This window comes from Zootoca vivipara, chromosome 3 (genome assembly GCF_963506605.1).
Source record: "Zootoca vivipara chromosome 3, rZooViv1.1, whole genome shotgun sequence".
Taxonomy (NCBI): domain Eukaryota; kingdom Metazoa; phylum Chordata; class Lepidosauria; order Squamata; family Lacertidae; genus Zootoca; species Zootoca vivipara.
Window position 1 is genome coordinate 118,190,360 of NC_083278.1, and position 11,077 is coordinate 118,201,436.

General features: G+C 50.0%; 1 long non-coding RNA gene across 1 annotated transcript; it reads left to right on the forward strand.

Annotated features, from left to right (window-relative positions):
* Positions 1-6,797: 6,797 nt before the first annotated feature.
* LOC118082971 (uncharacterized) lies at positions 6,798-9,925 on the forward strand. Its single transcript, XR_004692325.2, has 3 exons — positions 6,798-7,006; positions 8,748-8,864; positions 9,637-9,925. It is a non-coding gene; the product is annotated as an uncharacterized LOC118082971 (long non-coding RNA).
* Positions 9,926-11,077: the final 1,152 nt, after the last annotated feature.

An 11,077-nucleotide genomic window follows, 5' to 3' on the forward strand; every position in this document is an offset into this window, starting at 1 on the left:
CAGCACTGGGCCTGATCCAGCAGCCGCTTCTTACATTCTCACTTTAACTGCACTGGTTTGCAGTTTAATTCCTCCCACAAAAATACTGACAGTCTGGGGGCACCCTGGATGCTATATTAATCTGTTCTGCAATCAGATGCATTTTTTTTTATAATATCAGTGTTTATTACTTGGGCTAAAGAGAGATGATCGCAATAAGTGACAAAACACGATTGTCCCACCATGTAATATTATTATTATCCTCACCAGAGGTTCAAAATAGATCTTGGCAGCTGCAGAACTTGGAAGCGGCAAGCTGTGCGCTGCATGGTGCCTGGGTGTTTGCGAGCCCAGATTTATATGCAAGTGCAAAAGAGGAGAAGTGGCATCTGCTCCTCTCCCCTGCCTACACATCCCGTCCCTGGCAGAGGCTCAACTACGGGGCAGGAGAAGAGCGATAAAGAAAGGCAATAAGAGAAACCTCCCACCAAGACCTTAATGTGGTGTCTCCAGGAGGCAAATTTGGGATAAGATTGGAGGAGCTTTAAAGCAGAGGTTGGGTGGCCATCTGCCATGAATGGTCCAGCCGATATTCCTGCATTGCAGAGGGTTGGATTAAATGACTCTTGGGGTCCCTTCCAACCAGTGCCAGATTTACGTATAAGCTATAGCTTTGGGCCTCCCTCTTGGGGGCCCCCAAAAAATAAAAGGAAAAAAACCTGGATGTGCATTTCCAAAATATAAGATAAAAAACACAAAAAATAAAACCTACATACAGCAACAGTGTTTTGTTTTGTGTAGGCTCCTAGCCTGCTCCCTAAAATATCCTTGGTTTGCTCCTTTCTATATATAGGGTGCCTACATTCTGCATGGACTGCTTGCATAGCAATATGTGCAAATGGCTTTAGATACCTATTAATTACCGATAAATTACCATATAGCATATAAAGGGTAAAGGGACCCCTGACCATTAGGTCCAGTCATGACTGACTCTGGGGTTGCGGCGCTCATCTCACGTTATTGGCCAAGGGAGCGGCGTACAGCTTCCAGGTCATGTGGCCAGCATGACAAAGCCACTTCTGGCAAACCAGAGCAGCACATGGAAACATCGTTTACCTTCCCGCTGTAGCGGTTCCTATTTATCTACTTGCATTTTGACATGCTTTCGAACTAAAACCAAATATCCTAAAGACATCACAATCTCTGCTGACCAGACACTCTGCGTCGCACCCCAACATTGGCTGGGGGGCATCACTTGTGCATGCTATTACACGTGCACCCCCCACCTGGCCAGGCCGAATTGGCCCACCCCCCCTCCATCCACCCACTGAGGGGGGGGGGCTTCCTTGAAAATATGGAGGGGCCTGTGACCTTCAGGAGGGCCCAGATAGTACACCTGTTGCTGACCTTCGTTAATAATAATAATAATAATAATAATAATAATAATAATAATAATAATAATAATTTATACCCCGCCCACCTGGCTGGGTTTCCCCAGCCACCCTGGGCAGCTTCCAACAGAAAAATAAAATAAAATAATCGATTAAACATTAAAAGCCTCCCTAAACAAGAAAACCAAACTTGGATAAGCATATAGTATCTCTGTGTCTTCAACTTCCAGGTCTGTTCACCCCCCAAAACGCTGGCTCTTGTTTGTCAACCTAGCAGGTAGACAAGGGTGTGTGTGGAGCCCCCAATAGCCTGGAGGTCCCCATCACTGGGCACCACAGTTCAAGAAGGATACAGACAAGCTGGAACGTGTCCAGAAGAGGGCAACGAAAATGGTCAAATGGAAACGATGCCTTATGAGGAACAGCTTAGGGAGCTGGGTATGTTTAGCCTGGAGAAGAGAAGGTTAAGGGGTGATATGATAGCCATGTTCAAATATATAAAAGGATGTCATATAGAGGAGGGAGAAAGGTTGTTTTCTGCTGCTCCAGAGAAGCGGACACGGAGCAATGGATTCAAGCTACAAGAAAGAAGATTCCACCTAAACATTAGGAAGAACTTCCTGACAGTAAGAGCTGTTCGGCAGTGGAATTTGCTACCAAGGAGTGTGGTGGAGTCTCCTTCTTTGGAGGTCTTTAAGCAGAGGCTTGACAGGCATATGTCAAGAATGCTTTGATGGTGTTTCCTGCTTGGCAGGGGGTTGGACTGGATGGCCCTTGTGGTCTCTTCCAACTCTATGATTCTATGATCACTCTTGTGACCTGGTTCATTCTTTTGAGATGTTGATGAGGACACTTAAGTGGCCAGGGAAGGTCTTTGTCTTACAAAGCAACTCGTCTGACTAGTTCAGCAATAGAATCCTCTTTTAGATTCTCTCCCTCGCTGGGTACAGACCCCAAGGATTGGTCCCAGAGCCTCATCCAGGCTGACCACTGAAACTCACAACACTACATAACAAATATCTCTCGGTGGTGTACAGAAAACTAAAGCAAACAACTTGAACGACAACAAAGATTGCAAAACTACTCCGATATAAAAATGCTCCATTGATGCAAAGGTCAGCAATCCATATAAAAGAAGTCTCAGTTCCTTCTCCTCCATGGGTTGGTCTAGATGACCCTTTGGATTCCTTCTGACACACCTTCCCCTTCTATCCATCCACCTGGGCTCTAACCCAGGGCCCAAGCAAAATCACAAATTACCCGCAGACATTCCACAAAGAGGAAGGTTCCTTGAACCTGTGAAAATCGCCTTAGTCTCTCTGTGAATCTTTCACACAGGAAGAGACCCAGGAAGTCAAGCCAATACATCGATCGCCATCATGACTCTCCCCTCGGTTTCAGAGTCTGCTGCCCTAGCCTCCAGCAGCTACCAGGTCCACCCTCTTCTCCTTACCTGCCATCGTGGGATCCAGGATGGACTCCTGCTGTCGCCTTGTTGGGAGAGATCTCGCCCTGCTCTGCCTCGGAGACCTTCTGGGAAGCCAAGTCCTGGAAAGCTCAGAGCCACAGAGACAGATGGAGAAGCTGGCAGAAGGCGGCAGCTTGCTCCGTTTCAACAAGTTGCTCGGAAAACCTGGACTGCTTTCTCTCTTCAAGTCCGCCAGGCTCCTCCGGGGACGTGTTTGTGGACTGCGGCACCCATCTGCCACCCGTCTCCCGCCTGCTTTGCCTCGGAGGACCAGGGCAAAGGGTCACCTGGTTCAGTGGCAGGCCAGACCCGTGTCCCGCACTGCAGGGGGGGTGTCAAACACTTCTCCTTTGGCACTACGAAGACCCAGGACAACAGGGTGCCAAGTGCAAAAGTCTGGGCTGCAGAGGTGGGAGGCCCCTTGGGCCCACGGCGGTCTGCATGCCACCGTGCCCAGCTCGGAGGAGGCTGGTGGAGTGAGCTCCTTTGTCAAGCCACGTTCCTCCCTAGACTCCCGACACCCACCTGCTTCCTTGCGGGCTGCCCAACGCTGTTTCCATGGACACGGGTAGCAGCAGCTGTCAATGCCAGCAGGGTCTCGGGGACGCGAGGGACCCAGTCATCCGAGCAGTGAATCCATGGCGGAAGGCTGTCTCCCGCAGGCTCGGATTCTGCTCCGCAAGGGGAGAGAGGGGTTCAACAGGAGCAGGCAATGCCCCCTGCTTCGTCTGCCGGCGATGGAGAAAAGAGGGTCACGCAAACACACGCGCCAGGAGTAAACTTTGGGGAAAGGGGCTGGCGAGTCAGCTCTGATTCCTCCAGGCCGGCTGCTTCCCTTGCTCAGGGGAAAAAATGGAAGAGGCAGGCAGAGAGCATCCAAGATATCGAATGCAGGTTTATAATTAGAACAAGGGGACGTCGAAGACATGCTGTCAGCCAACGCTCTCCAGCTGTCCCCGTGGGTGGCATGACGTTGGAGGTATTTGGAAGCAGAAGAAGGAGAGATAGAGAGGTGGCGTTTTGGACTTGGGCTCCTCTGTTTTAGGGAAGGGCCATCGCTCAGTGCTAGGGCATCTGCTTGGCATGCAGAAGGTACTCTTGCCTGGAGGGCTACTGCCAGTCTGGGTTGACAGTGCTAAGCTAGAGGGACTCGTGGTCAGTTTAAGCTGCTTTCAGTGTTTCTGAAGCTTTCCCCCCTCATCTCTCCAGCAATTGTGACCCAGCAAGGGACAGGGAACTTCAAAGAATTGCAGAGAGGGAAGGGATTCCCAAGGGACATCCAGTCCAACCCCCCGCAATGCAGCTGAAGGTTCCCTGGAAGCAGTGGCGAAGCTGCATGCTCCGGCACCAGGGGAGGAGAGCAGGTGGGGGCGTGGCTTGCGTGCATCCTGGGGGCGTGGTGTGCATCCCGGGGGCATGGTGCCGGTGCGGTGGGGGGTGTGCCGCGCGTGTCCGGGGGCGGCCATGATGTTATCCCCTTCCCCGATGGTGCAGGGGGCAGTGCGCTCCCCACCCCCCACCCCCGTTCCTCCGCCAGTGCCTTGAAAATAGCATCAAACTTCTGCTTAGAAACATCCGAGAAAGGAGTACACCATCGTTTAAGGGAGTTCGTTCCACTGTCAAAATGCTTTGACAGTCAGAAAGTTCTTCCGAATGTTTAGCCAGAATCTTCTTTCTTGTAAATCAAATCCATTGGTTCAGGTCCTCCTCTCTGGAGCAGCAGAAAACAAGCTTGCTCCCTCTTCCATGGGACAGCCTTTCAGATATTTGAAGATGGCTCTCATATCTCCTTTCAGTCTCCTCCTTTCCAGGCTAAACATACCCAATTCCTTCAACCATTCCTCATCAGGTTTGGTTTACAGTCCAAGATGGTCCTGATCCTCTTGGTTGCCCTCCTCTGCACACCTTCCAGCTTGTTAACATCCTTCTTAAATGATGGCACCCAGAAATGGACAAAGGACTCCAGGTGTGGTCTGACTAAGGAAGAATAGAACGGTACTACGACTTCCCTTGATCTAGACCAGTGGCAGGGCCGTCTCAAGGATATCCGGCGCCGTGGTTCAAAGATCCCTCTGGTGCCCCGCCCCCATTCAAAGATCCCTCCGGTGCCCCACCCGTCGTTTCACCTTTTTACTGCGGGGAATAGGCGGAGGCTCCAGGGCTTGCCCTCGGCGGCCGGCCACCTCCTGGCAGCCCTCACGCGCTGCAAGATTTTGGCGAAGTGCGTGCACGTCGTGGTGGGCCTTGGTGCTTCGGCACCTCCCGCCACCATGCCCTGAGGGCCCCTTCGCCGAGGGGGAGATGGGAAAGGCAAGAGGCAGCCCTGCGGGCGGGCAGCACTCCAATGGGACGGAGACTCCGGGTGCCGCTCTGCATGGCGGAGGCAGGCAAGGGCAGCGAGGTGATGCAGGGAGGCACCGCGCCCGGCCTCCGCCTCTTCCCTCCAACGCCCTCCAGCACTTGGCGCCATGGTTCCCCGCGCCACTAGCCTCTATGGCTAAGACGCCCCTAGACACTATATTTCTGTTCATGAAGCCTAGAATAGCAATCAGTTTTTTTCATGCTGCATCACACTGTTCACTCGTGTTAAGCTTGAAGTCTACTAAGGCACCTAGATACATTTTGATTCATTTCTCATTTAAGGGTGAGCCCATCTCATATGCACTTTCCAAAGCAATATGAAAACTGAAACACAAAACCATTCATAGAAATTCACACTTCTCTGAATTGCACAATGGGATTGTGCAATTGGGAATTGGCCCAGTTCTGAAGGAGGTGGGGGGGGGGGGAAGAGGGGAGCAATTCTAAACACATTCCCTTCTGGGTCAAAATGGAGCAAAAATGCAATTATCATCATAGAATCCTAGCATTATAGAGTTGGAAGGGACCCTGAGGGTCAGCTAGTCCAAGTTAAAGAATCTCTGACAGGTGGCCATCCAATCTCTGCTTAAAAACCTTCACTGAAGGAGAGTCCACCAACTTCTGAGGGAGTCCATTCCACTGTCAAACAACTCTTTCCATTAAAAAAAATGTTCCTAATGTTCAGTTGGCCAAAACTGAGCACCCCTCCCCCTCACCTCATGTGGGAAAACAATGCCCTAAACCCATTTCTGCCCCAGGAACCATCAAAATCTGATCTGGAGAGTCATTCCAATCTTTAGAGCAGGCTCAAAAATATGTGTAAAAATATCAGAACACATTAAACATTGAACTTTAAAATCTTCCCTATACAGGACTGGATGTTTCATAAGCAGGAATTGAGCACGTCACCTTCAAGGAAACTGAATTCTGGGCAAACACTGAAACTGCTGTGTAACAATATTTTCAAGGAACCTGAAATGTGTTATTTGCCCCTTTGCTCCAGTTCCATCGCTGAATCTGTTTGCACTGAAAGGGATCTCTTTGGCATTGCTGCTCCCCAATTCCACCCCCTGCCTCCCCTGATATCGCCTTCTGATCTAGGCTCATTCCCAAGTTCACTGTGCTGGATCTGGTAGTTGTTTTGCCCAACTTTGTGGGCATCCGATGGAGCAAGGCTTGTCCGTTCACTTGAAGCAAGACCAGGTGGGGAAATGGGACTTAGCCCTGTGACCATAGGTTCCCCACCTTGCCTGCTGGGTTTGCCCTTCAGGCTCTTGGGAAAGGATGCTGAAGACATCTCTGTGGAGATTGCAAAAGACCAGCAACTGCCTGTTAAATATCACTGGGCAAGACACAGCGCAGACCAACATCTCACAGCAAGCACTGATACTTCTCCTCCTTCTCCAGAATTAAATTTAAAAGCCTTGCCCTCACCTTTGGGTGCCCATTTTTTGAAGCAGAGGTTGGATGGGCACCAGTCAGAGATCCCTGCATTGCAAGGGTTGCCGTAGATGACTCTTGGGGTATCTTCCGATGCTGAAGCTCTATGGGTCTATGATTCTGTGGTCTTTGGCTGGTCCTTGGCACATGAACCTCAGGGTTTGCCACATCCATCTTGCGAACGACAGTTGGCAACCCACAAGATTTCAACAGTCCTCCAGCCACCTATAAGATGTGGAACATCTCCTTCCCCAGGCAATAGCTCTTCCACTTGGCTTCTGGTACCTCCAGGATTCCCACCAACCTCCAGCCATGAAGATCTTCTGTCTCCTCTCTGTTGCCGTCCTCCTCCTCCTGTTGGCTCCAGGTAAGGCCTTCTTCTCAGATGCTTCTTCTCTGAGCAGCTTCACAGCTCTCAGCTTTATTCCTTTTAAACTGGCTCTGAACACCATTTGCTGTGACTCCCAAAGAGGTGGGATCTTGCTCCATGTCCTCCTGGAGCAGGGGTTCCCAACAAAATTTTCTCGAGGACCCCTCATCGAGCCGCTATTGTGACAAGGACCCCCATTAATTCCTAATCCTAAAATTAAAAAGTGAGAGCCAAATTAAGAGTCTTTTTATATTTTATATTTATATCTACAGAGTACTCCATCAGTATACAGTTAGTTTTAATTTTCAGTTCTTAATAAGATGAACTACTTTTTAACCAACGGTCCATTTTTAACTACGCGAACTGTAGCTTCCGCGAAAAACAACGCTTTGTTTACAAACACTACTGTTTTGCAAAGAGGCAGCGCGCGCCAGGGAGGAGGGAGGGGAATGGAAAAGACAGGGTACCTGCGCAGTAGCGCACAAATGAAGCCGACGCGCGCAAAGCATCTTGGGGAGGTGAGCATTAGTAGAATGTGCGCGCTGCCTCTTTGCAAAACAGTAGTGTTTGTAAAGCGCCACCTAACGGCATACAGCAGAGCTACTGCCTCTATCTAATTCTAGTTTTGCGCTAGACTCTGCTCATGCAGGAAGCGGCCATAACAAAAAATCTGTTATCATACGAAATATATTTAATATATTTTTTATTCTAATAGCATCTTGCGGACCCCTCTGGCATAGATCGCGTACCCCTGGGGGTCCGCGGACCACCTGTTGGGAACCACTGTCCTGGAGAGTTCCCAAATGGGGCTTTTGGTTGGACACTGTGAGAAGAGGATGTTGGACTGGATGGGCCCCCTTTGGCCAGATCCTTCAGTCTGGCTCTTCTTATTACCTCACTAGCTGGCCCGGCCACGTGTTGCTGTGGGTCCCCAGTTCCGTTCCCTGCAAACCTGAGCTATCCCATCCCCGTCCTGTCCCCACCCACAATGCAGGTGAGTCCCCAGCTCTGTTCCCTGCAAACCTGATCTGACATGTTTCGGGACATGGGTGGCTAGGGGCAGGATCCCGGCGTGGCCCTTTGTGGAGGAATGGCCGTTCTGGCAGTTATAGCATATTGGTTGCTGAGATGCAGGTTCAGCCTTCTGTTTCCCAGGATGCACTCTGTCCCGCCCTTGGAGACGCAGCTTCAGGGTTCTATTTCCCAGCATGCCCGGCAGTGTCGGTATGTGGACACGCGCTTATTCGCATGTGACGTTGTGTCCATATTTCGTTGGCATTGGTCAAGCGGTTTTGGTGAGAGGTGGAGACCAACACACAAGCCCCTTTTACATTTGTATATAGAGAGAGTTATTTATGTGATCCACGGAAGCTCTTGCTTTCAAATCTCTAATAAAGTGTTTCAACACAGTTAGCTTTGTGGTGAGTAAAAGAAAAGGCGAGTTTCCTGCGCAAGGGAGCTCCTCTCTCCCAGTTTGCCAGTGGCTGCCCAGGGAAGCCAGTGACTCTGACACAGCCTTCCTTACCACCTTGGCTCAGACCCTGTCCTGGAGGTGCAGATAGGCAGCAGAAGGGACTGACTCTCTACTCCAGCCCTGCATTCTTCCTGCACCAGCTTTCCCCAACCTGGTGCCCTCCGGTGTCTGAGCCATCAGGGGCATTGTGGAAGAATTTGTGGAAGGTGTAGAAGGTCAGTCCTGTGAGACAGAGCCTTCAAAGCCTTCTTTTTCCTCCTCCAGATTTCACCAGAGCCAAAGTTGCTGTTCCAATATGTGAACGTATTGGTGGGAAATGCATAAGATGGTGCGCGAAGCCACTTTTTAAGTGTTCAGATGTCCTAATGTGTTGCCGTTAAGGTGAGTTAAATCCAATCTTTGCTGTGCCCAAAAATTAGCCTCATGACACCAATTGCATGAGACTCATAACTCTCTTTTCCCACCTAGCCCACCTTTCTCTCTTTCCCTTTACAGCCACCGTGAGGGGGAACAATATTCGCGTGTGCACAGAGGGTTGAAGACCCTTTCCTCCCCCGTTGCTGCCCCCATGAAAGCTCTCTGGGCCCTCAGCCACAACTCCCCTTAGCCTGGGAAGGAATGCCTCCATTGGCTCAAAGAACAGCTCTTCCTGGCATGAGAGGGTGGGGGCTCAGTCGCTGACCCTCCTCAAATACATCCCTGTGAAGGTGGTTATTCAATCACAGAATTGTAGAGTTGGAAGGGACATCCCAGTGGCTGGAAGGGAAAGAGTTAAATTCACACCAATGGGCACTCACAATGATCTGCACATAAATGTCCTCTTTTGGGGGTTGCTGTTTGGAAGAGGAAGAGGAAGAGGAAGAGGAAGAGGGAGGAGGAGGAGGAGGAGGAGGAGGAGGAGGAGGAGGAGGAGGAGGAGGAGGAACCACATGAGAAACCCCCCCAAAATGCATACATGAAATCATAGAATATAAATGTAGTGTTGGGAGTGACCTAAGGGGTCATCTAGTTCAACCCTCTGCAAAACAGACCCTCTGTGTGCAATTTGGACTCTGACAACAGTCAGCTCTTCTGCCTCCCAGTTGGAGTCACTGGTTTGGGTTTTCAGAACCACCACCAACACCCATATTAACAGTGTTTCCTCCTCTCACAGGCGAGTAACTCTACAGATCTACGGTGCAAGACCTCTGGTGAAAGGAAGACCTCCCTGCTCTCCTCTGATGTGCAGCTGCCTTGACTGCCCCCCCCCATTTCTGCTGGGGAAGAAACCGCTTTGCTTGATGCTACTGAAGGCGATTCTGGGAAGGAGTCAAGAGGGAGCCATCCTGTCTGCCTGTCTACTCATGACTCCTGAGAAAGTGGGCTCAGGATTGGAGCTTGGATTTGGTTTGTCTGCAAAAGCGCTTTAGCTTTTTCTTTTTAATAAATGCAAGCATTGGAAATCTTTGTGTAGGTCCATGTTGTGAAAATGTGTGCTGGGTTGAGGGGATACTTGAGCCAATGGACAAATATCAACACGGAGCCTCCACAAAAAAAGTCCTCTTCTCGCATTCCCGCCCTCTGAACCACTTGCGAAGGAGGCACATTAAGAAGGGCTTCTGATTATGATCTCAGGGTCCAGGTCAGCTCATATGGGGAGAAGCTGTCTGTGAGATTTTTAGCCCATGTTGTTTGTGAGAGTTGAGCTGCAAGAAGCCTGGAAGCTGGAGACACAGATTCCTGTTTGCTGTGCAGGGGACCCAAAGCTGTGATAAACTGAGAAGGATGATTTGGGGGATGTTAATGCCGTGTTCCCATCCATTTTATGCTCAATAATAATAATAATAATAATAATAATTTATTATTTATATACTGGGCGGCTTCCAACAGGAGAATAAAACACAATAATCTATTAAACATTAAAAGCCTCCAGAGCTGCCTTCAGATGTCTTCTAAAAGTCTGGCAGTTGTTTTCCTCTTTGACATCTGTTGGGAGGGCGTTCCACAGGGCAGGCGCCACCACCAAGAAGGCCCTCTGCCTAGTTCCCTGCAACTTGGCTTCTCGCAACGAGGGAACCGCCAGAAGGCCCTTGGTGCTGGACCTCAGTGTCCGGGCAGAATGATGGAGGTGGAGATGCTTCTTCAGGTATACTGGACCGAGGCCATTTAGGGCTTTAAAGGTCAGCACCAACACTTTGAATTGTGCTCAGAAACGTACAGGCTCTCTCTATATGTTCATTTAAAAACCGTATCACCTAAATACTCCAAAGTCTCTGCTCACCTTCAAGGAAACCAAACTCTGGGCAAACACTGACCCCCCTGGGTTTTCTCCATGCTCAGCAATTTGGGTGCAGTGCAGCAATATTTTTAAGGAATCCTCACATGTGTTATTTGCCCTTTTTCTCCAGCTCCATCCATGAATCTGTTTGCATGGCAAGAGATGTCTTTGGCATTGCTGCTCCCCAATCCCACCCACCATTCCCCCAATATCCCCTTCTGATCTGGGCTCGTTCCCAAGTTCACTGGGCTGAATCTGGCAGTTGCTTTACCCAAGTTTGCTGCATCCGATGGAGCAACGCTTGTCTGTTTACTTGAAGCAAGACCAGGTGGGGAAA